General features: G+C 27.3%; 1 protein-coding gene across 1 annotated transcript in view; it reads right to left on the bottom strand.

Moving 5' to 3' along the window:
• LOC127286283 (uncharacterized) overlaps positions 1 to 25,703 on the bottom strand; it is a 266,689-nt gene that overhangs the window by 133,377 nt on the left and 107,609 nt on the right. The window lies entirely within an intron of this gene.

Genomic DNA, 25,703 nt, shown 5'->3' with positions numbered 1-25,703 from the left:
AAATTAAAATATTAATTAATAAGATCTGTAGATATAACAAATTTTATCAAACAAATCATAAGTATAATAATTTCGAACTTAGTTTCTTACTTTTTAAGCTCTTAATTAATATCTTACAAGTTTGCAGATTTTACACTTTGTAATCTTCTAATTATTTATCTTAAAACATTGTCCCTGAAATAGCATATAGAATTTCAAATATGAGAAATATTATAAAACGGAGAATAATAAATAAGCAATAATATCTTCTTTAAATATTGAATATTTTTTCATTCATTTGAACGTTCAGAACTTCAGGCACATAAATTTAGTTAAATATTATAAAAATGTATTTTTAACATTTTAGTTTCTTAAGTCATAAATGAGCTATATAAACCTTGTTGTATATTATAAACTGTATTTCTTCAATTTATTAATGTATTAAAGCAATATAGAAAATTAAACAAAAAAAGACAAGACTTCTCATATTTTAGGGGAGAAAACAAATAAAAAAAAAAAAACCTACTTGGCACAGTCTCCAACAAAGCTATTGTAAATTGAAAGCTTTAAATTCCAGGAACGCAGGCAAAGACAGAAATTCGCAAACCTGACGCCACACCATAGTCTCTGCTTTTGCTTCTCTCACATTTTGTTCAACGATAAATCGAATTTGTGACGGTTGACATACGATTGAAGTGGATTCCAATAGATTTTAAACTGGATTTGCCATCCTCTGTGCATTCATTTGATGTACATTTTGAATTTACTAAACATCACGAGTGATGGGTCACATATACATATATATAGATTAAATTCCACTTTTATGGTTTTCGTATTTTTTTTTTTTTTTTTATTGTAATTATACATGTAATAGCCATCTCTTACTTTTCCACGAACCAGTAAGCTTCTGGCACGAAACGTTGCCAAGTCGCTATTTAATTCTTTATGCACAACATACTACTATAGGGCATAGAGGTGCTCGTAAATCATGCTCCACAGGAAGGAAAAGGAACTTTCATTTTTAATAGAGATGAAAAAATTTCAAAAATTATTTTTAAAAAAATGGCTACAAATATATGTATATTAAATGAAATGCCGCGTAATAACGTTCTAATGAAGAAAAGTAAGAATTAAAAAGAAAAAAAAATACAACAGCAGAAAAAAGTTAAAGGTAAACATATCATTTAAATAAAAATGTAAAGCACAAGATTTTAAAAATGTTTTAAAACAATTCATTCATATAAATAATTCATTTATATAAATTTAATAAATTTGGGGACGCATGATTATGTTCTAAAAATCATTAGTTAAAATTTTCATTTTATGGAATTTCATTTGTCATAATTATTTTTGAGCCGAATTTTTATTTCTTCGAATTAGTATTTTGCAGAATTTTTATCAAAACGATTTTCAATATTAAAGAATTTTTATTTGTCAGAATTTTTATTTGCTCGAATTTTCATTAAATGTAATAGACATTTTAAAAAATTTTTATTGCGTAGAATTTCATTGCATAGAATTTTCATTTTATTCTTTCAGATGAATTTTCATTTGTTCGAATTATTATTTGATATAATTTCCATATAACCAATTTTTCATACTACAGAATTGTTACTTAACCGAAAAATCATTTATTAGAATTTTTAATTGATAGAATTTTCATTTATCCGAAATTGCAAATGGCAGAAACAAACAATCGACAGAAAGATTTCGGCGCGATTTTTAAAATTAACCAATCAAAAATTATCCATAAAATTGTGATTGGTTGATTTTAAAAATTGCGCCGAAATCTTTCTGTCGATTGTTTGTTCGGACATTTGTAATTTCGGGCAAATAAAAATTCTATCAATTAAAAATTCTGATAAATAATTTTTCGATTAAGTAACAATTCTGTAGTATGAAAAATTGGTTATATGGAAATTATATCAAAAACCGCTGCTAAGTTTGAAGTATGATATATATATATATATATATATATATATATATATACACGGAACGACATTATACAAAAATGTGATTTTTAAATTCCTGAGGTCAAAAAACATGAAGATACATCAAAAAATCAAATTCGAAAAATTTCGGTATTACAATGCTTCCTCCATGAAGATGAAAATAATAATTCGAACAAATAAAAATTCATCTGAATGAAAATTCTATGCAACAAAATTCTACCCAATAAAAAATCTTTAAAATTCTGACAAATAAAAATTCGAACAAATAAAAATTCTGTGAAGTGAATTTTCGATTATATAAAAATTCTGTAATATTGAAAATCGTTTTGATGAAAATTCTGCAAAATACTAATTCAAATAAATAAAAATTCGGCTCAAAAATAATTATGACAAATGAAATTCCATAAAAAGAAAATTCTAACTAATGATTTTTAGAACATAATCATGAGTCCCTAAATTTGATGGAAAATAATTTATATTAATTTAAAAGCGGCATCAATTAATTAAAATATTTTTCAAAACCAAAAATTACAATATATATATATTCATTGAAATATTTTCTAACATTCCACACGCATTGTATTTTGTTTGGTTTAACATTTTTTTTTTTTTTTTTTTTTTTGGCAAAAGTTCACCTTAACCACACTGAAAATTCGCCCTATATGCTTTGAAAATTCGGCATTTTAGTATTCTCTTCAAAGGAGAAGCAGAATGTTTTGGCGAGACATGGAATGAATTTTTAGTAGGAAAAGTGTGGTCAAACAAAATTTATATCAATTTTTCTACTTTTGTTTTGTTTAAATTTTTAACCTTTTACATTTTATTGTTGCGAACAATTTTTCCTAGCTAATACAAAAGACTAATAATATAAAAAAAAAATTTTTATCTAACGTGAAAAGGATTTTCAATAAATAGATTTGAAATAATATCAGAATTAAATTTTATTTTTATAAAGTAAATTTATGTTTACTTATTATTCTGTAAAAGTAATAATTTAATTTTTCTTATTAAACTCCAATAGTTGTTAATTTATATATACAGTGTGTGTATATTGACAAATTACAAATCTTTCTTTACTGTTTTAAAAATAAGTGCTAAACTGTAGAGAGAAAAAAATAATTTCCTGCGAAATTGAATTTTTTCACTGAATATTCATCTCATGTTTCACAGTGCCTTTCGGTCTTCACTCAAAGGCGAAGTGGAATATTTTAGTCAGACATGAAACGCATTTTTATCATGAAAAAGACGATATCCAAGAAGACGTTGATATTATTGTTTTAACATTTATTTAAATTTGTTCTATAATAAATTATTTATTTAATATTTCTTAAAAGAATTACCCTACAGTTGAGAAAGTAATAAAAATTTAATTTTCGTAAATTTTAATAATATGGAATTTTTTTGCTCTTCTTTAAATTAAATGTTCTTTCCTTGTAATATATTGTAATTAATTGAATTTTGTCGACCTGAAAAAAAAAAATTTAAATCCACAGTAATAATAATTTAAATCAAATCCTCAAGTATTACTTAGAGCCGCTGAAACTTTTTTCCGACACTTTGCATTCTTCGCTATACTTTTTTTCTTCTTCTTTCATCATTTGTCTTGCTGTATTTTTTCTTCCCTGAGAAAAAGTGAGGAAAAGATCTTCACTTTGCGCATCAAGACAATGGAAACGAAAATTATGTGAATCTTATCCAAAGAAGCGATTATATATATAGTGACATTTTCAATTTTTTTCTTTTTTTTTTAACTTACGACAAATAATTAATCTTGAAATTCAATAACTTAAAATATATTTTTTAATTGATCTTGTATATATCAAAATATAAACTGTCAAAAAAATAAAATAAAAGTATCCCTCTTTCAAATCATTTTGTTATTATTCACAATATTTTTTTTGTTATTTATATAAAAATCTATTCATGCATATCCCGAACAAAAGCTTTTTTTTAGAGCCTTTATCATAGGCTAACAAAAGTTTTAAAAAGGGGTTACGTTTTATTTCATATTTCATTGATTCCACTCTTCAAAGTTTCAATACGTGACAAAAATATTTTATTTTGTTTTTCAAATAAATTTTTAAACTTTATCCATTGATCTTATATACCGTAACCCTATAGTAGAAATTTGTCCCAGTAATTATCGTGGCACTGGACAGTTGCGCTAGAAGCTGTCTAGTAACTTAACACTGCAACTGGCTAATTACTCGAATGGAATGTCACGCTTTTTTCGTCTAGTTATTGTCTAGCCCAACTTGATAAATTCTGATCAACGATCCGTTAGAAAAACTAGACAAATTATTTCTTTTAAATATTCTCAAAATTTGTCTAATATTAAGATTTAATGCAAGAAACTAATTATACAATAATAAATTATATAATTACATTAATTTTTTTAAATTATAATCTAAATTATTTCAAGAAAATATAATGTATAGTAAATTGTTAAAAGCATAATATTTGTCAATACTGTTTAATTTTTAATTTTAAAAAAAAATTTTACTTGTGTAAAAGGATCACAAATATTTTCTGGTACACTGAAACAACCACTTTTTGATTGCACTGTAATGACGACTGAAACAAATATTTTTGTATTAGTAATTTATTATACAACTATTATTATCAACTTTTAAACACCAAGAGAACGCAATTTCAACGAAAAATCTCGGGGGTAACGGGGAGCGAACACGGGTCCGCTGGGCGCGAGGTACGCACGCTGCGCAATCTGCTATACTAACGATATCCATCAAACGAAAAATACAGCAGATATATTTTAGTTCAGTGCTGTAGCTAGAAATTGCATGCTTTATATAAATATTTTTACTATTATCTGCCAAAATACATATTTTAGAATTTTAATTTTTTATAATTTACTGAAAAATAAATTTACACTTGAAATAACAATTTTAATCAGCACAAATTTCATTAAACCATTATTGTATTAAACAACAGATATTTTAAATTTTCTAAAAATTTAATTTTTAATTTTTTACAACTTAATTTTAAAATTTTATAATTTAAAAAATTTTTTAATTTCGCTATTAATCCACCTATTATTAAAATTATATATTTTATTTAAAATGATTTTAAAAATTTAAGGCATAAAAACATTTTAATTTAAAAAAATAAAAAGAGAAATAAAATATAACCTATCTATGTAACAAGGCATATTTTTATTATTGCATTTTGACATTTTTTAAAAATAATTACTATTAAAATTATTATTTATTGTTTTCTAAGTGAAAAACTCAACGAAAACAGTAATTTTTATTGTTTTTTAATATCAAAGGATAGAATTTATATGTTAGGTTTTCTAAATTACACATTTTTTTCAATATCAATCAATTCAGAATAAACTTTCTTAATAAAAAAATATATGATATATAAATGGAACAATAAATAAAATGCTAATAATAGATAATAGAATAATTTAATTTATAAAAAAGAAAAATATACTAAATATCATAAAACATGTGAATATAGATTTTATTTATTTATTATATTAAAATAATCAATTATGTTAATTTATATTTACCTGAATTAATTAGAATTTTATTATTTAAGAAAATAATGAAATAATATAATAGTTACATGAACACAGATTTCTAGCACTTTTTTGTCTAGTTATTAGACATGTACTGCAGCGCTGCTGCCACGAATAAAGAAGACGAAAGTATAATTTCTAGAGATACTAGACAGTGCCATTCAAGCAACTGGACAAAAGTTGAATCTAGCCAATTTCAAGTTCAACTTGAATGTTTTCTAAGACATTTTTCTATTGTCTAGTTTGTCTAGAATCAGCGTCCACGAAAAAAACTGGCCAGTTACTAGAGTATTTCTAGTGCTTCCATGACAAATTTCTACTAGGGAAGCTATCGTGTTGTAAGAGTTTAAAATTTTTTTTCCTGAGTGTCAATTATGTAATTTCACTTTTATTAATTTACGCCTACACGATTCTGATAAATGCAAATTCATTTCATCGCAAACCAGGAAATGTAAGTTAAAATAAATTTTTAGGTTATGTTTTTTAAATTAGCAAAATGTTTTTGAATTCTATAAAAAAGAATTATCAACATTTTTTCCATTCTTTTTTCGACTAACTTGATGTTTTACGTAAAGTTTTGTTTTCGTAATAACTAATTTCAATTTAAATAGAATTCTTCGATATGAAAATTTGGCTCATTAGAAAATCTACTTTATAAAATTCTGCTAAATAAAAATTCAATAATTTTTAATTTCGCATCACGAAATGCTAGAAGAATCAAATCTCTTAAGAAATGTTTAAAAAAAATAACATCCAATTGCTTCTTTATCAAATTTTTCATTTTTAATTTGTTTTATTTTCATTGTATTAAATAGACAATGAGAGTAGAAGAATTCCAATTTTTTTTTCTTGAACCATTCTAATATCCTTATTTTTTCCGCATATAAAAAAAACCGGAATTCCGACCATTTTAACCATTCATGTTTTGGCGTGTTACACAAGTCGTCATCGTCGTCGTTCTTTGAAGAATCTTTAATCTTTGACTTAACTTTTATCTTGAAAACGAGAAATTCTCAAAAGCACAAGGTAAAAATTTTCAATACTGGTTGTGAATGTCTCTTTGAAAGAGGTGAGTATATCCCCTTGAAAAGAACGTAACTTGAAGACAATAGCAATCGCCACTCAGGCGACTTCCGATAAGAAGTGAATGAAGGCAATCATCTTGAACGAGACATTTCTACAAGGATTATATACGCTCTGGGGTAAAATTAACTCTTCTTTCACCAATTTTCAAAGACGTCCTAACACAACTTCTTAATTTTCAAAAAGATAGACAAATTTTTTTATTCTAATTTTTATTATACCTACTAGTAATAATTTACATTTGAAATTAAAGACGTGGGAAAAATTTCAACTTTTTTTTTTTTGAAAATTACATTGAAATTAATTTATAGTATTTAAAATGAGTGAAAATTTGATTTTCTTTTATTGAAAAATAAATTATTGTGAAAATTAATGTAATATTTTATTTAAATTTTATATTGATGTTTGGAAAAACTGGGTTGGAAAAGAAAACGAGAAATATATTATAACTCAATTCCGGATTAAAAGAACTGGCACTCGTGATATGTATATATACACATAAAGTTGTGGGAATAATTTACAATGGACTGAAATTTCCAGAAGCGAGTGATAATACCTTATATCCAGAACGATATTCAAACATTATATATATATATATATTTCTCGTCGTTCGTTTTCAGCGAACGAGAACACGGAGAGGAACGAGTATCGATAAATAATATCCTTGTATTAGTATTTAGCTACGTTGTCAATGATAACATGTTAGAGAAATTTATAAGTGCTAAACGTCTTTCCCTTATTAATTGACATCATTATTCACTTTCTTTTATTTATTTATTTATTTACGGGACTTCAAAATTAAAGTACCCTTTGAGTACAAATTGTATAATACTAAGGGGGTTCCGCCCCCCTACCTTTCATTTATTTAATTAATTGTACATTACATTGTGTTATGTTCATATCATGAATTATGATATTTGACTTAATTTATGTTATGTTGTTTAATTTATTAAATGACTTAATTTAGGTTGACTTAATTTAGGTTATGTTCGCCTCTTAACCTGACATATTTGACCTCATTTTAACCTTATTTTGAGGTTATGTTTGCCTCTTGACCTGTGACCTAATTTTTGAAGTTATGTTCGCCTCTTCACCTGTGATATTTGGCCTGATTTTGAGGTTATGTTCGACTCTCGACCTCCCGAACATCATATTTTGAGGTTATGTTTGCCTCTTGACCTATGGCCACTGACTTGCGGGAGAGGGGGGTGGGGGAGCATCATAATTTGAGGTTATGTTTGCCTCTTGACCTATGACCTCTATGGGTCGTAGGTCTTGTAGGGGAGGGGGAGGGGGGAGCTTCATATTTTATCTAATTTTGAGGTTATGTTCGCCTCTTGACCCGCGATATTTGACCTTATTTTGAAGGTATAATCTAACCTGATCTAAACTAACCTAACCTTACCTGACCTAACCTAACCTAACCTGAAGGTCAAGAATTCTTGAAACAGCGGCGGCGGCGATATCTTTTTGTAATATAGGAAGATATATGTATAACGCTGCTATTTAGAAAAGAAAGAAACTAATTATTAAATAATAGATTACGCAGTGCTGTATAAAATGCGTCTAACTTGATATTAAAAAAATCAATGTCATTAGCAATCGTATTCGTCTTTATAGATAATTTTGTTAATGACAGAATTAATTCCGTAATTTGTACGATGGTATGGTATTTGAAACAATACATAATGTCTAGAATGGCGTTTTGGAATAGAAAATTTAATGAGTGATAGTAGGGGTGGGCAATCAATGTATCCCGTTAAAATTTTAAAAAAGAAAAGTAAATCAAAATAGTCAAATCTAGATGTAAGTCTGGGTATGTTCGACAATAAACGTAAGTTGTCATATTCATGTGAAAATCTGCCAAAACGAACATTAGTTTGTCTAGCAAAGAACCGAAGGAAACGATTTTGAAATCGTTCGATTCTAACAAGATAATCAGCATAATATGGTCTCCATGATACAGAACAATGTTCAATTTGTGATCTAACAAATGACAAATAAAGAGATTTTAGAGTTTGTGGGTTATGAAATGCTAAAACATTTCTAATAACAAATCCGTGTGACCTGAGAGCACAGTTAACGATATTAGTAATGTGATAACTAAAAGATAAAGATTCATCAAATGTGATCCCAAGATCCCGCACCTGGTTTACCCTATTAAGCTCCTTGTTGCCAACAAAGTATAAGTATCTTTGAATAGTTTTAGATTTACTAAAAGAAATGATATAAAATTTATTGACATTAAGATCCAAGTGATTAATTCTGCAACATTCAGTGAGTCCATTTAAATCACTCTGAAGAAGATAGGAATCATCTTCAGAACGTATTGTTTTATAAAGTTTTAAATCGTCAGCAAAGAGAAGAATAAGAGAGAATTTTATAAAATCTTTAACATCATTAACAGATAACAAAAAAAAGTAAAGGACCCAGATGCCAGCCCTGAGGTACACCAGAAGTTGCCGGAAATGCTCTGGAATATACGTTTTTAATACGAACAGAGTTATATCTATTCGTGAGATAACAATTACTATCCAATAATTTTTTTTCTCCAAAAAATCTTAAATTAATCCATTACAACGTTTATGATCATCGATTAAAAATAAAAAATATTTTTACGCAGAAAATAATCAAATTTTTCGCTTACAAATTTTTATTTAAAAAATTTATTGATCGAGAAACGTTGGAAAAATTTTTTCAGACACAAAATTATAATAATAATTTGTATTGGAAAAAAAAACATTTTCTTCTAAATCGTTGATCATAAACGTTGTGAACTTCGCCGCAATATTAACAATCACATTCGATGTTAAAACAATTTCATTTACATCGAGTAAAGATTAAAAAATATAAATTTTTTTTTCACTTATATCAAAATTACTTTCTCTTTTCAACAGAGACAATTATTTAAATTTTTTTCAAGATTAAAGAACTCTTTTAATATAAATAATCCTTCTCATTAACTTAATGAATTACAAAGAGAAATATTTGTTGAGTAAAAAAAAATCTCTTATTTCCTTATTCCACTTTCTCTTTAAAAAAAACGAAATACATTATCTAGCTCTTAATGGTGGTGTTGATTTTTTTTCTCTTTTTTAAAGATAAATAGGAAAAATTTTCTGAAGCGGAGATTATTCTTGCCTGGCAAGAAATAAACCAAGACTTGCCGCTAATTACCTTCGAACTCTCAAACACGTTAAACACAACTACCCACCTCTCTCCCGACTTCATTACCTTCGCTTATAATTAATCTCGATTAAAATACTCGCAGTTCTTTCATCGTTTTTCATCACTAACAATAGCCAATAACGAGTCTTTTGAAAAAGGCACGAAAAACGTTCAGATCGTTTACGTCGAGAATCGTTAGCACTTCCGTTAGTGATAAACCAAACTCGAATAATGGAGTTCGTGTGGACTGTTTGCCATAAACTTTTAACAAGTGATAGCACTGTGAATAAAAAAAACATGTATTCGCACTTTTATCGGCAATTTTTAAAAACTAAAAAGTTATGACGTGCGACGATATTGACACGTTCAAAGAAATATTAATTTTTTTTTTGTTTATTATATTTTATTAATTTAGTGTTATTTATGAATTAAGTTTGATAAAGATTTATTAATATCGTTGAAAATATGAATTTGAATTTAAATTAATTTCGCGCCATTGAGTATGAGACGGGAAAGTCCCTGCGCGCGAGAGATTTTCGTAAGGGCCAATACACAATAGCTTCACAAAAGATGCATGAGATAGAAAAGGGCATAAATATATCTCGGTCCATTTCTAAATCATACTTTAAGTTCGCAAACTGCGCTTGCGCTACTATAACTCTCTCATTGGTAGAAAAAGGCGCTCTTATTTAAAATGCTTTAATATAAAAAATATTTAAAAAATCAATAAAATAATTTTAAGTATTAAGTTTATTGTTTTTATGTTTAGTTATAATGGTTGTTAATCAAAATTAATTATTATCAATTATTTTAAGATTATACAAATAATTTTAAAAGTCTTAACAAAGTAATTATAATGTTTTATTATTATTTCTACTATTATTATATTATTTATAAATTTAAATTTAAAAAATTCTCGTCATATTTGATTAGTTAATTGATTTCAAAGTTGATCTTTATTTTAACTATCTTAACAGTTAGCAAAATTATTCATAATGAAAATTAATTTTAAAATAATTGTTATAAAATTAATTTTAATAAAAGAAAGGAAAATGATAATTTTAACGCTTAAAATTTTTTTGTATGATTTTATAAAAAATAATTTTATATTAAAACATTTTAAATGATTTAATCAAATTACATTAAGATTAATAATAATTTTTAGTGGGTCATGATAATATCATTAAATTAATATACAATATAAAATAGAACGCTTAAAAAAACAAAGTTGAAAAATTAACAAAAAATTGACTTTATAAACAATTCCACAATAAAAAGTCTGTGCGGCGTTTATAGGAAATTTCTCTACACGTAAAAGAAACTATATAGCTAATATATATTTTATAAAATTTGACATCAATTTTTCCCAATATAAATCTATGCAAATATTTTGTTTCCATATCTAAAAACATAAAGTTTATATAATGTTGAACATTCCATTTCGTAACGGCGCTTTTAAACGAGATTTGATGTCTTCGCTAGAATTCGTGCAATTCTTTGAAAGTAATATAGCGTGAGGAACTCGTCAACAATTTCTCCAAGTTTATATTACTTTTAGGTTTTAAAATGAAATCGCCATTTCGTACTCTTATTTTACGAATGGAATTTCAATTACTTCTAAAGAACAAAAAAGTATACCTATTGAAAAATGAAAATTGATTAAAATTATATATCAAGAGTCTTTTAATATTAAATGTTAAACTATTTTGGTTTGTATATAATTATCATAATTTAACTTCGTCAAAAAAAAAAAAACAAAAAAAACAAAAATAGACAACGAATTATTTTAAAAGACAAATTTTAAAAATATTGCCAAAGAGATTCCACACCTCATAGGGGAAATATTTCTGTTTTTATATATTTTGCTCAAGCAATACAACTCCCAATTTCTATATTTAATAATGTCATATTTTTTTATATTTTTTTTATTTACATTTTTTTATTTAATACACCGTCCGACACAATTTTTGACCCACAAAAAAATTTAACATTTTCGGAAACTAGGACCCAAAAAAATACCCGTATCTGGCCATTTTGCTAGATCAGGTCGTTTCTTGTTTTTAGGGGTAAAAACAACATATTTTATAAAACTTGGTATCTGGGGGTTTTCGGGGTCACTGATTATTAATCTGATGTCAGATTTTCAAAATTCAAAATTACGGATCCAATATGGCGATTAAATTTTTAAAAAGTTATTAATTTTTTATTTTATATCCGCCATTTTGAATTTTGAAAATTTAACATCAGATTCGTCATCAGCGACCCCAAAAAAAAACCCCTAGATATCAAGGTTTACAAAAAATTTAATAACTTTTTAAAATTTTTACCGCCATTTTGAATTTTGAAAATATGACATCAGATTAATAATCAGCGACCCCGAAAACCCTCCAGATACTAAGTTTTATAAAATATTAATAATTTTTAAAAGATATCTTGTCACTTTTCATTTAGGGGTTGTTTTCACCCCTAAAACCACAAACGACTTGATCTAGCAAAACGGCCAGATACGGGTATTTTTTTTTGGGTCCTAGTTTCCAAAAATGTTGGATTTTTTTGTGGGTCAAAAAAAAAGTTGAATTTTGTCGGACGGTGATATATCTTTTATTTAAAAAAATATATAGTGATTGATAAAAAAAAATGGAAATATGGTGATTTTATTTTCCTTAATTAGAATATTATTAATTAAGTACATTGAATGATATAGTAATTAATTGAAGAGGCATTCATTCCACACGTGTATACAATTCGAAATGACCATTTAACTAAATTGTAATTAATTTATTAATCAGCATTAAAAAAAAAGTGGAAAAAAAATAGATTTCAAAGTTAAAAAAAACTAACATAATTTCTAAGTTTAAGACAAATTAATTTAATTAAATTTTTTTTCTATTTTTTTAGATTCTCTAAACAAAATCTTTAGAATAATAAAAAATAAATAGACAACATTAAAAAATTAGAACATAAAAGGGTAGAAGTACCGTTTGTGGCCACTCGACTGGTTGTGTGGCCACTTTCAGATTAATGTTGGTATTATTGAATTTCCTTAAGTTACTATATATTATATAGGGACATTTATAGAATTCTGACATACGTTGGCAACACTGTGTTCACTTGTTTTTAACAGAAGTTTAGTTGATTTTATTAAAAACCATATATGTATCTTTCAACGGTTCTAAATCAAAACAATTTTTAAGAATTTTTAAATAAATTATAATTATTATTATTATTATTTTCTATATAGCTTAAAATGTCACGATTTAGTAACACATTCCTTGCCATAGTTGTAATTCATTTGAAATATATATTAATACTTTCAAAAGGGAATATTGTTTTATAAAAAAAGAAAGTTATTATACATTTTTGCTATTTGATAAAAATATTTTAATTGAAAGTAGTGGAGAATGAGAAGGGAGAATAAAATGGAATTGGTGAAGCGGTAATAAATCGGTTGTCGTAAGTGCTATAAAATCGGCAAAATGGCTGGTTCCGTTGGAGTACCGGAAAAAAGTAACATCCACTTTCTGTTTTCAGCGATTCTCACTTACACCACTCAGCCGCACATTCTTTGGAAGCGGTTTAGCGGAAGCCATCGCTCTCTCTTCGTCTTTCTTTTGTCAGTGGAAAAGCATGCGTGGAAAAAGAAAAAAAAATATAAGAGAGAAGGAAACAGAGAGAAAAATTGCTTCGTCTGTATAACGCTTTCGATCCCCCTCTTTCTCTCTCTCTCTCATTCTCTCTCTACATCTATAAAAGCGTGCGTGTAATAACTGACTTCGGATTCGCGTCATAAATCCTGACTTATGGTTCATCTTTCATGTTGCATCTCACTGTTACGATTCTGATTCGCCCTTTATCCACTCTCATAGAGTACCCTCTTGCGAAAATACCAGAAATGGAAATCTGACTTTGTAAACATCCAGTTACAATACTATACACATTCTTCTCAACTTCCCACTTTATTCTATATATATTTTTTTTGTCCTCCTCTTGTCATAAAATTCATTAAATTTTTCCAATTTTCGCTGAGAAAAAAATTTATACCAGGGATTTTTTGTTCGAAAAAAGAAATTCATAATCCCTTTTTCTTTTTTTTTATTAAGAAATTATAAAAGTCAATATCAGGGTGTCCACCCAAATGGGAGAACCGGGAATAAGCCGGGACTGAAATTTTACACCTGGAGAGTATTTCAAATTTTTTCATCAAGCCTTTTACGAGATATAAATTTTTTAAAATTTAAGAATTTTAATTATTTTTTATTTTTCAATGCTCATAAATTTCTTTTAAATGGATTAGTTTAAACAAAAATTTTTTAATGTGTGTTTTTAACTGAACTTTTCTAAAATTTACTATATTTTTTGTAGTTTAAACGTTAAAATCTTGTTTTCGTGGGAAAACGATTTTTTTCAATATTTTCAGAATGTTTTAAAATTTTTGTAATTTTGAATTGAAATATATTTTTTATATCTTATGCACTTTTTGAAAATTCTACATACACAGTTTTCTTGTGTGTATCAAATTGATACAAGAATTAAGATCAATAACTCATGCAACGTTTTGATTCGATATAAGGTATCAAATTGATCCAAATATTTGGATCATTTTCCAGAAATGATCCACAATATGGGATTATTTTTTGATACCTGAATTGGTATGAAAGTATAACTGTCATGGCTGGCATGCTCTTATTGACAAGTTTATTAATTAATTTATTCACTGCACTGAATGTTCAGATATTAAAAATACTTTTATTATGAATTTTAAGAAAGAGAGAAGCAAAAACTTATAAATTGCGAGCAATTAAATAAGAAAAAATTTATTTCGAAATAAAATGAAATACACTAACCTTTATTTATATTTATCACATAAGATTTAAGTTAAGTTCACAATCACAACACTTGAAAATTTTTAATTATTTTTATGGTTCAAATAATTATCAATAATTTATTTATTATAAATGAACAAAATTTAAGCAATGCACGCTTGATAAATATTTCTAATGCGTTGTCAATTAATGCAATTAATAATTTCCTGTTACACAATATCATAATCGACATATATGACATTTGTAAACAAACAGGGTTGGGAAACAAGAGCCCAAAATATGTTCGTCCAAAGCAGAGTCGAGTAGGATTGAAATTCGCTTTAGACGAATATATTTTGGGCTCTTGTTTCCCAACCCTGCTTGTTTACAAATGTCATATATGTCGAATATGATATTGTGTAATAGGAAATTATTAATTGCATTAATTGACAACGCATTAGAAATATTTATCAAGCGTGCATTGCTTAAATTTTGTTTATTTATAATAAATAAATTATTGATAATTATTTGAACCATAAAAATAATTAAAAATTTTCAAGTGTTGTGATTGTGAACTTAACTTAAATCTTATGTGATAAATATAAATAAAGGTTAGTGTATTTCATTTTATTTCGAAATAAATTTTGTCTTATTTAATTGCTCGCAATTTATAAGTTTTCGCTTCTCTCTTTCTTAAAATTCATAATAAAAGTATTTTTAATATCTGAATATTCAATGCAGTGAATAAATTAATTAATAAACTTGTCAATAAGAGCATGCCAGCCATGACAGTTATACTTTGGTACCAATTCAGGTATCAAAAATGATCCCATATTCTGGATCATTTCTTGAAAATGATTCAAATATTTGGATCAATTTGGTACCTTATATCGAATCAAAACGTTGCATTCCAAAATGATACCATCAAGTTTACAGTGATATTTTTACTCAATAAACAAAATAAAAACCAAAATTTTAGAACTTTTTTTTATGGTTTTCACCATAAAAATAAAATTTTTAGGTATTGTCACTATCATTTTCGTAATTAGCTTAATTTTTGTCCAAAGAAAGCAGAAATAAGGTTATTAAAAAGTCAGGGAAAAATCAAAAAATGTCAGGGAAAAGTCAGGAAAGTTTTTCTCAATCCTTGTTAGACACCCTGGTTTTGCTCACAATTAAATTGTAACTATAATAACCGGGAGAAATCGCTCATTTTTGCAGGGAGATAACCGAGAGACAAAAAATCTAAAAATAGTGTCTATCCTAAATATAGTCTGATACGTGTTTTAAATTATTTTCTTATTTTAGAGTAAAAACTCGTTAGTTTTAGTGATTATTGTTTAGATTATCATTATACTTAAATATTAAAATATATCCAGGATTATTTGCAAGAATGGACAATTCTTGTGTTTACAAATGGATTTTCATTTGGTAAGAATAATAAATACAAGGTATAAGTCCTTGGCACCTATTTTAAAGGGATGTGCTCTTCATGTTAGTGGGAGATTTTAACTTTTAGTATATTATTTTTTCAATGTGGTATTCATTGAATTTTATTATTGTTTTCTGTACTCGCCAAATTTAGTCTTCCGATGAAAATATTCAAGAATCAATAAAGTTATTATTTTCTTTATTATTATTATTATTAATAATAATAATAATAATAATAATAAAATTAACATTTTCTTTCCTCAACTAAATTTTTCAACAATTGAGTAATTCTCATATATATATTTATGGAATAAAGCTCGAAGCGTGAGAGATTATTGCATTGCTACTGGAAGGAAAATTACATTTAGCGAAGTTCTCTCTCTCTCTCTCTCTCTCCCTCTCTTAATGTACCCTAAAGACGATTTGAGATTAGACCTTCTTACATCTGCGACTAAACGCAGAGCCAAATCACATTGAATCGAAGATGTATATAATACGTAAATCTTTAATCTCGACAGCTGAAGCAAAAGTATTACTAGAGAGGATTGAATCTTTTCAGGAATATTTTTATCTCATTGCCGCATCAATATAGACTGCAGACTACATACATATATTGGTGACTCGCCTCTATTAAATCATTCTCTCAATATCAATTTTTGCGTGTACAAAATTTTACTCACCTTTTTTTTTAGAAAACAAACCTTGGTCACGCGCTACCGCATAGTTATTGATTTCATTCCCATTATTGGTTTTTGATTTAAAAATGAAAAAAAAAACAAAATAGACAACAAATTAAATTGAACCAATTTTTCATACTCCAGTGCGTAATATGATTTTATTATTAATCAAGAATTGATATTTAAATTATCTGTTTCATTTGCAACGTTACACAACTTAATTAAATCTAATAATTAATGCAGAATTTAATGAAGCAGGATTTGTATTTAAATTAATATCGGATATATATTTAAAATTTCATTCTAATCTATTTATACTATCTGCAAAAAAAAAAATTAATTTTAAAATAAATAAAAATTTGCTCTTTATTTAAATAAAGAAATTAATTGTTTAGGTGAAAATAGTCTTTATATTTATTGTTATACTTTTTATTCAGTATAAAATAATATTTCCAGGATAAAAGTATGTTTGCTAACATGTCCACAATTTCCTGAAAAGTCAGAGAGCATCTCAAATGTAAAACAATGCTTTTTCTCCAAACAGTATACAGCAGAGACTAAAGAAGTAAGCGCATCTTAAAGTCAAAAAGTTTTTAAGAAATCCAATATCATAAAAAGATCAAGTTCAGTTGCATACGATACTGTTTTCGATATAAGTTGGTTGTAATGTCACCTAGAAAACTTCGAGTTGTTGTTAGTTTCTAGTTAAAGTCAGAATTTCTAAACAAAAGATTTGTTTTTCTTTTTTCAAATAATGTGAAAAAAGAATTTCAGAATCCAAACTCCTAATTTCTTTAAAAATCTGCAAAATAATTAATATGAAAACAATTTTTTTTATTTCTTATTATGAACTCTGATAATATAAATAATAATTTTTCAACTAAAATATAAAATTAAATTTGTTTTTAAAGGAGAAATCAAATTTATATTGAGTTATAAAACTGGGAAAAGATTCTTTAAACAAGTTTGAAAAATATAATATTGTTTACAGAATTTTTTGTTCTTATAGACGTATAGTTGTGTTAGTTAGAATAATAAACCGTTACAAGTTCAAGTTGATAAACAGAAAAGTAATATAAAATTCAATGAAAAACACCACAATGTTATTAGTCAACAAAATAAAAAGAATGATGGTGTTTTTTCATCAATTTTCTGTGGGATATAATACAACAGTTTTACACAATATGATGCTAATTATTGCGATAGTTTTTGCGAAAATGGTTAATATAAAAAGAAAAGAAGATCGCAATTGTATGAATAAAATAACTGATATAGCTTACTGTAGCCATTAATATAATGCTTTCCTGGAAGTTTCGAAATAGTTTCGAGTCATATTCCATCGTAATAAGGTCAAATCCAATGACTATAGAATTGTAAGAATTAGTAAAATTTGGCGGAATATACTCAGGGTTGGACACTTCGCTTTTCTTAAAATAAGAACACTAGCGCCATCTATGCACGGACGTGGCGAAGCTTCTCGTAGTGAAACCTAACTTTTTGTGCCATTACATTTTTGGAGGATCAAAAGTATAGCGTCTGCTGTGACGTCGGTGCATTTGTAAGAACGAAAAAAGTTTTGTGAACGATGTGATTAAACACAAAAAAATTAATAAAGAAAACAAGAAATCGGCAGGATAAGTTTATTGCATATATTGTGGGGTTTATGATTTAAGAAAAAATGAAGTGTAAAATCGAATCGCGAAACATGTTTGGTTAGCACAATTCGAAAATGTTACTTCTACTTAGGGTTGGACACTTTATACACTCATGGTTGAACATTTTGTTAATTATAAATTGGACACAATTTATAAATAAATATACAATTAAACATTGACGCACACACATATTCTGCCAAAGATATTAGAAAAATAATAATAATAACGTTAAAAATGAAAAAATGAACTTAAAAATCGTTTTCAGTAACGTTATAAATAATATTAATTGTTAATTATAAATAATAATGTAAAAATAAACATAAAAAGCGTTTACAGTAACGTTGTAAATGTTATTTTTTTTTCCCATAATGTTCTTCGATTTTCACAAAGTGTCCAACCCTGAGTATAATGTTCAATCCTGACGAGATTTTTTTTTTTAAATGATCAGAACCTTTTTAATTTTAGACCAATCAATTTACGATCTTCAGCAAAAGTGTTCCTCTTCTGTACATATTTCTAACAATATAACTCAATTGACTAAATTTATTTTTTTAAAAAAGATTATAAACAAAGTACAAAACGGTGTCCAAAACTCAGTATATTCCTCTATTTTAATATGCTTTTGATAAAGATTTCCTTAAATGAGTTTTTTACAAGATAACTTTGTAAAGTTAGAACAATTTTTAATTAATTCTTTATTATTTTTATTATTTTATTATTTTATTAGTTGTTTTTATTTATGGGATCGTTTTTTCCTCCCTTTCTTAAGTACGTATTGTACTACACCAGAACTTAAAAGAACTAGAAGGTCAGGAAAAACATTAGCAGAACGAATGACGACTCGCGGAGTCCTCAATGCCTTACTAACGACCAAAGATAGCAGAGATTCAAATCAATAATGACTCCCAAGTGATGAGGCTTAATTGTCTTCCGATAATAGTCTTTTAAATATTCCAATAAAATTAATACGCCTTTCTTTAACGGAAACAGTAATAATAGAATTTTTTTTAAATTAATAAGCAACCCATTTCTGCACCATCTCAAGATTCTCCTAGAGTGTTAAAAAAAATAGTCCATATTTCTTTATATTTTTGTTTCTTAAATCTTTTGTTAACAATTTTTATAATACTCGATACACTAAGAGGATCTTAAGATGGTGCAGAAATTTAATTTAATAGTTAATAGATATTTATTTAAATTCTATAGTTCTGATTATTTTGCTATTCAATTAACTTCAAAATTCAGGTCAGTGCAAGCGGGTTCGACCCTTTTCCTTTTTGCCTTCTTCGTTCCGCAGGCGACCGTACTTTATAGTGATGTAACACGAAACAATTTCAATTTATGACACAGAAATAATATTATTGAGAAAATCAAGGAGTTCAGTTTTTCTTGAAATGAGTGACAGTGTGAATACTGTAGTAAGTCCAGCAAAATAAATCTTTCTTTTGCTTTATAGTAATGCTCATTCTGATGAAGAAATTCGGTAATCGACATTTTTATGCAAAATGAATTTTTTTTGTATCATTGGATTTGTCACGATAAAAAAGAAATCCAGCTGTAGTAATATTATTTATCAATATTAATTAATTTTGGAGATAATTAGCCTTTAGTTATTCTACATTCATAAAATCATTCTGCAAAGATTCGTACTTGCAGATAAAATGTTTCGTATTCCGTTTCTTTGAATATGTCGAAATCACTTTGAATAATGCAAGTACGGATTTTCTTTATCAGGTCGGCAAAATGTCAAAGCAGTTTCTAGTAGATTTTTCATGCTGATTACGAATCTGTAGGTGAAAAGTTTCCATCAGCTTTAATTTTTAAGAAAAAAGTATGGTGTTAAAAGGTAAAAAAAAATTGCATTTTTGGAAATGTTTGTGTACCTCTAGCGATGAAACAAAAAAGTGCTAGAATCTTTTACATTTTCTCTTAAATTAATGCTTAAACTTTCGATTAAAATCTATGAAAAAAATAATATGTGTTCCATAAACTGAGGGGTTGATAGCAAAAGTGCGTTATAATTTGAGTGCGAGCAAGAATGTATTAAAATATTTTGAATAATTAATCTATTTAGTAAAGATATTTATACTTTTTTGTAGTAATTTCAGCTTTAGAATATTTATTTAAATAATAATTGTCAAAGAAAAATCATCAAAATCTCTTTAAAATAGATAAGATAATCAAAATATTTTAACACTTTAAGTACCATACAAATTATAACCCACTTTTGCTATCAGCACAACATCTCAACTTAAAGTCATTGGTAGACATTTTTTGAACATCCCTTTACACAGCTATTATACACTTTCTTCCATTCTAATATACAAAAGATTGATACCTCGGTTATATATTGAATCAATCTTCATATATATATACAGTTTCAATTCATCTGCGTAGTATAAAAAATTTCATTGTTTAATAAAAGACTTAACCTCATCTATCATAATTAAGAAAAGACGACCCAGATGCAAAACCCAAGGAACTTCCAATGTGACTTAAAATTTTTCATTTCAGAAAATTCACCATTAATTTTAACTGATTGCATCCTGTTGAGATGCCAAGGGAGAGGGTGAAGCCATGGATTTCTTAAGTACAAAAGTTAGCTAATAAGATGTTATGAACAACCTTTTTGAAAGCCCTGCAAAGGTCTGTGTAAATTGAAAGGATCCAATCTCGAAAAAAAAATCTCTAAATTATCGCCATAAAAGTTATTAATAATTGTGTTTTAAATTGATTTTAAATTATATTCGAAATCACGAGAAGGGGAGTTTTAATTAAAATATGTTTTTAATAAGCGAAAGCTTTTTGCATGCGTAAATTAATTTTTAGTTATTAAAGAAAAACTTGTGACACAGTAAATTAAAACAAGGAGGGGGTCCTTTATATTTATTTCATAAACATTATGCTTCCTCATTGTGTGAAGCAAAAAATTCGCTTCCTCGTGAAGGAAGCAATGAATTTGTCCAATACAATTGATTGATTTAAAAAATTTCGAGTTAAAAATGTTTTAAATTAATTAAATTTTTTGAAAAATAAAGAAAATTTTAATTAATTTTGAGTGTAACATAAACTTTATATATACGAATCGATTCGTTTTAATGCAAGGAATACAATTATTTTATTCATCAACTTGAATTTTAAAAAAACACAAAATTTTTTAGCTAAAATATGAATTTTCGATTTTCAATTTTTATTAATTCTCAAATTTTAAATCAAATCTATACTTTATATATACCAACCAATTCGTTTCAATGCAGGGAATAAAATTATTTCATATATAAACATGAATTTAAATAAACACATCATTTTTTAGCTAAAATGAGAATTTTTGATTTTTTAACTTTCATTAATTCTTTAAATTTCACTCAAATCTATACTTTATATATATATATATATATCGTCTTTTATATATATATATATATATATATATCAATCGATTCATCTTGACATAAAGAAGACGATTATATTATATATTACCTTAAATTTTTCGATTAAAAAAAATTTTTGGAAAAAAGACGATAAAATTTTTTTTTTGGGTATTTTTAAAAATCCTCTCATTATTTTTGAGAGATGAATGTGTTAAATAAGCCTACCAAATTTTACCCAAATCCATTAAAACCTGTTAAAGATATCGTGTTCACAAAAACTATCCACACACACATACACACACACACACACACATACATACATCCGGACAATTGATCAGGATCTCATATAACATGTTTCTATATAGAGGAAAATTTGTTTTCACCATTTTTAAAAATTTTATAAACGAAAGGACTACATAGCTTCCTCCGCGAGGAAGCAAAAGAAATATGAAATATACTAAACTTATAAAAGATTATCAATTGCGCTACGTTAAGAGAGCCTACTTTATCGGATCAAAAAAAAAATCAATTTTTGAAAATTGATCTTAACTGAAAGTTACAAACTATCTAAAAGTAAAACTATATATAAAATAATAATAATAAAAATTGATAAATAAAATAAAAGCAAAACAAAAATTATGCAAAAATTAACAACTGCCTAAAAAAGACTTTATAGGGCAGTTTTCTGCCTAAAGAAGTTTTTTTTAGGCAGTTGGCCCAAACTGCCTTAAAAAGTGCTACTTTATCTGCCCAAAACAGGCACAAAAAAGACACTTTTTCATGTCAATGGCGAAAAAAAAGTATTGCGCAGCCCTAGCTGCCATAGAAAACATCTGCGCATGAAAATAGATTTTTAAGATAACCATAAAAATTTTGTGTAAAATTATAAAGCAAAACTTTCAACAAATTTACTTTTCTAACTTTCAATAAGTTAACAGTGTTAACTTAAACTCTGAGGACATTTAAAACTTCTAAACTTATCGTCGTTAACTTCCTGTTAACTTTCTGTAAAGTTCGGTGCTATCTGGGTACTGTATAGTTTACTCTAGTAAACATTTTTTGGTCGCTGTTTTGAATTTGCTATTTTGAATTTTTTAATTGGACAAAGATTTGGTCATTTGGATTTAGCAATCTCAAAAATCTCTGTGTAAGCATTTTCAACGAGATCCGTTTAATTACAAAATTTTTTTGGTCGTCATTTTAAATTTTGATAAACGATTTGCATTCAGCGCCCCCGAAAACCTTAGAATATTCATTGATTCTTATATAGATCGTGTTGGGTAAAGTTATTCTTTTTAGATGCTAGTATAGCTGTTATACACTTGGGTGGCATGACTTTTTTTTGCCTCTATAGAGGTCAATTACTGTGAAGGGGTTAAAAATTCAAATAGATGAGAAAGCATTCGCTAAATTTATTAAATTATCTTATTGTAATTGAGAAAAAAAAATGCCTGGAATTTACACATTTTTTGACCCTTTAATGCTGTAGCCCCTCTTAAAGACCTTTTTCTAACCTCACATTTCCATGTGCACTAGTAGTTTATAGCTAAACGGTAATTGAGCATCAGCATCTATAAATGTATAGTCCTTAATGACCTTATATATAGTATTCCTGGTCGAATTTGAAATGTCGAGACTGAAGAACATCTAACGAGTTTTCAAGCGTATCTTAAGGGAGAATTTACTCTTCAACCACATTGTCCTAGACCATTGTTTCTTTGTCCCCTGAATATATATTCTCTAATATTAGTATGTCCAACCCCGGACTTTGAATTTCTAGGTAGTCTAGACCTACATTCCACCAGTTGTTTCAAAGCACAAGTCCTTGCAATCTGTGAAAGAGAGTATGATTTCAAAGCTGGGCCCTTAAGTCTCTTGAATAATTTTGACACAGGAAAATAATAATTGTCAGTTATAGGACTCATAACCTTCAAAAATTTATTTTTCAGTAAATATATTTATTTGATAGCTTTTTGAGTAAAAAAAATAATTTTTGTTAATTTGGTATTATAATAATAAAATTAATTTATTATTTTATTAATATCGTTGCTAATGTCACGTCACCGTAACTTTTACATTCATAATTATAAGAATTCTTTTTTTTTTAATCAATACTGAGTTGTATGTCTCTGCGACAAACACCCGTGTTTTTGTCACGTATCTAAATCACCTTTCACTTAAATGTTCATATATTGTATTTCTAAAAATACATAATTGGAAGCGAGAAACTTAGTATTTCCTTAAAAGGGCATAAACGAATGTCCCTTTCCTACAGCTGCGATTTGACACGAAGGCGCTATCTTTCTAATATACTCATGTACTACCCCTGTAGTGTTTCTCGCTTACACCTGCGATTCCATGACAGAGGTGTGCTCTTTCTAAATTCTGTATTCTAATCAGACAAACCCTCTTTGTGGGTAATAAAAAAGAAAGAGATAGAACTAGCGACACAAGACAATGGTATTATATAGTCTCCCTTATGAAAATTTGATATAAAAGGACTACATTTTTACGGAGAGTTCAGTTCAGAACTTTTCATCATACACGTTACTTCTACTTCATATTTGGTACCAGTTCACATACGAAATCTAGGACAAGCATTGTTACTCTGCTCGATTTTATACTCAAGTTCGACTTAGAAGAATCTCTGTGTCAAGTGTTAAAAGTTTCTACGTCAAGAAGAGCTGATTCAAGTATTCAAGGATTTGACTTCCCATAATGTTTGGAAATCATTTTTTCTTTCTTTTCTGGAAGAATTAAACTGTTTGTGTTTCATTACGGTCAACTGAACTCCGGACCTGTGGTCATCACCAAGGCCCGTCAACCTTCCTGTGAGCTCTTAAACTATATCTGGTACTAGAAGTTCCTATCATAATTAGGACACAGCAGTGGTCCTTTTTCATACATCTTACATCTAAATTTTCAAGGTAAGTTGTAATACTTTTTATCTAAAATCCTTCCTAATAGCTTATAAAAATTTGTAGTAACCTTTACATTCCTTGTTGCAGTGGAATGCTGACTTCCCCTTATTTCAAGAATGGTTGCTTCAGGATACTCTCTCTCTCAAAGATCAATTTTATAACTCTAAATGTTTGTCTAAATAAATTTGTAACCTTGTCATTAAAAATCACTATTCTCTTTCTTTCCTGTACCCTTAGCTCAGAGCCTTCTGCTCTGTAAATGAAACAGGAATTCACTGAATCACCGAGCGGCCATAAATAAAATAAAATATTATTTCGTTAGTTATTACTCTATTTGAGACGTAACACGAATATAAATTCAAAGAACTAATTCTCGCTCTTTTGAATTGCAGACGAAACAGTGCCTGCGCGCGCCCACACAGCACCCAAAATTCCCTGAAACTTGACAAATCCTCACACAGCGAGGTTAGGAAAATTCAGTGGCAAGGTTCATACAACTTTGTGTCGATGTTTAAATGTCTACATGGAAAGAATATTTACACGAAACTTTGAGGGAATATTACACTATAAATATTCACGTGCAATGTTCAGTCAATGTTGTGTCAATAATGACATTACATTTTCGCCTAGTTATAAAAATTTCGTTTACTAATACAATAAGTATAGGTGAATATTGACACAACATTGACTGAACATTGCACGTGAATATTTATAGTGTAATATTTCCTCAAAGTTTCGTGTAAATATTCATTTCATGTGGACATTTAAACATCGACAAAAACTTATATGAACCTTGCCATTGAAGTTTCCTAACCTCGCCTTGTGAAGTTCTGTCAAGTTTCAGGAAATTTTGGGTGCTGTGAGGGCGGGAGATTCGGTTTAGGTTAGGAAAGACGTTACGCAACCCAGCTTTTTGCAACCACGAGACAGAGAGATTCCAAGCTCCAAATAGAGAAAATTTATCATTAGTGACAGTAAGGATCTACTATTTAAAACATCGAGATTACGAATTTTGAGTGACAGGTCTTATTCCGAGACGGGAGGAAAAATTCTATAAGGTGACATTGTGATAAAAAATTGAAAAAATCTGTAAGTCGACATGATTCAACTCTAATCAAATATT

The sequence above is a fragment of the Leptopilina boulardi genome, unplaced genomic scaffold (assembly GCF_019393585.1).
Source record: "Leptopilina boulardi isolate dan_hultmark-lab unplaced genomic scaffold, ZJU_Lbou_2.1 LbouV2_352, whole genome shotgun sequence".
NCBI classification, from domain to species: Eukaryota; Metazoa; Arthropoda; class Insecta; order Hymenoptera; family Figitidae; genus Leptopilina; species Leptopilina boulardi.
Note: the sequence above shows the minus strand (reverse complement) of the source record. Positions and strands in the feature narration are given on the sequence as shown.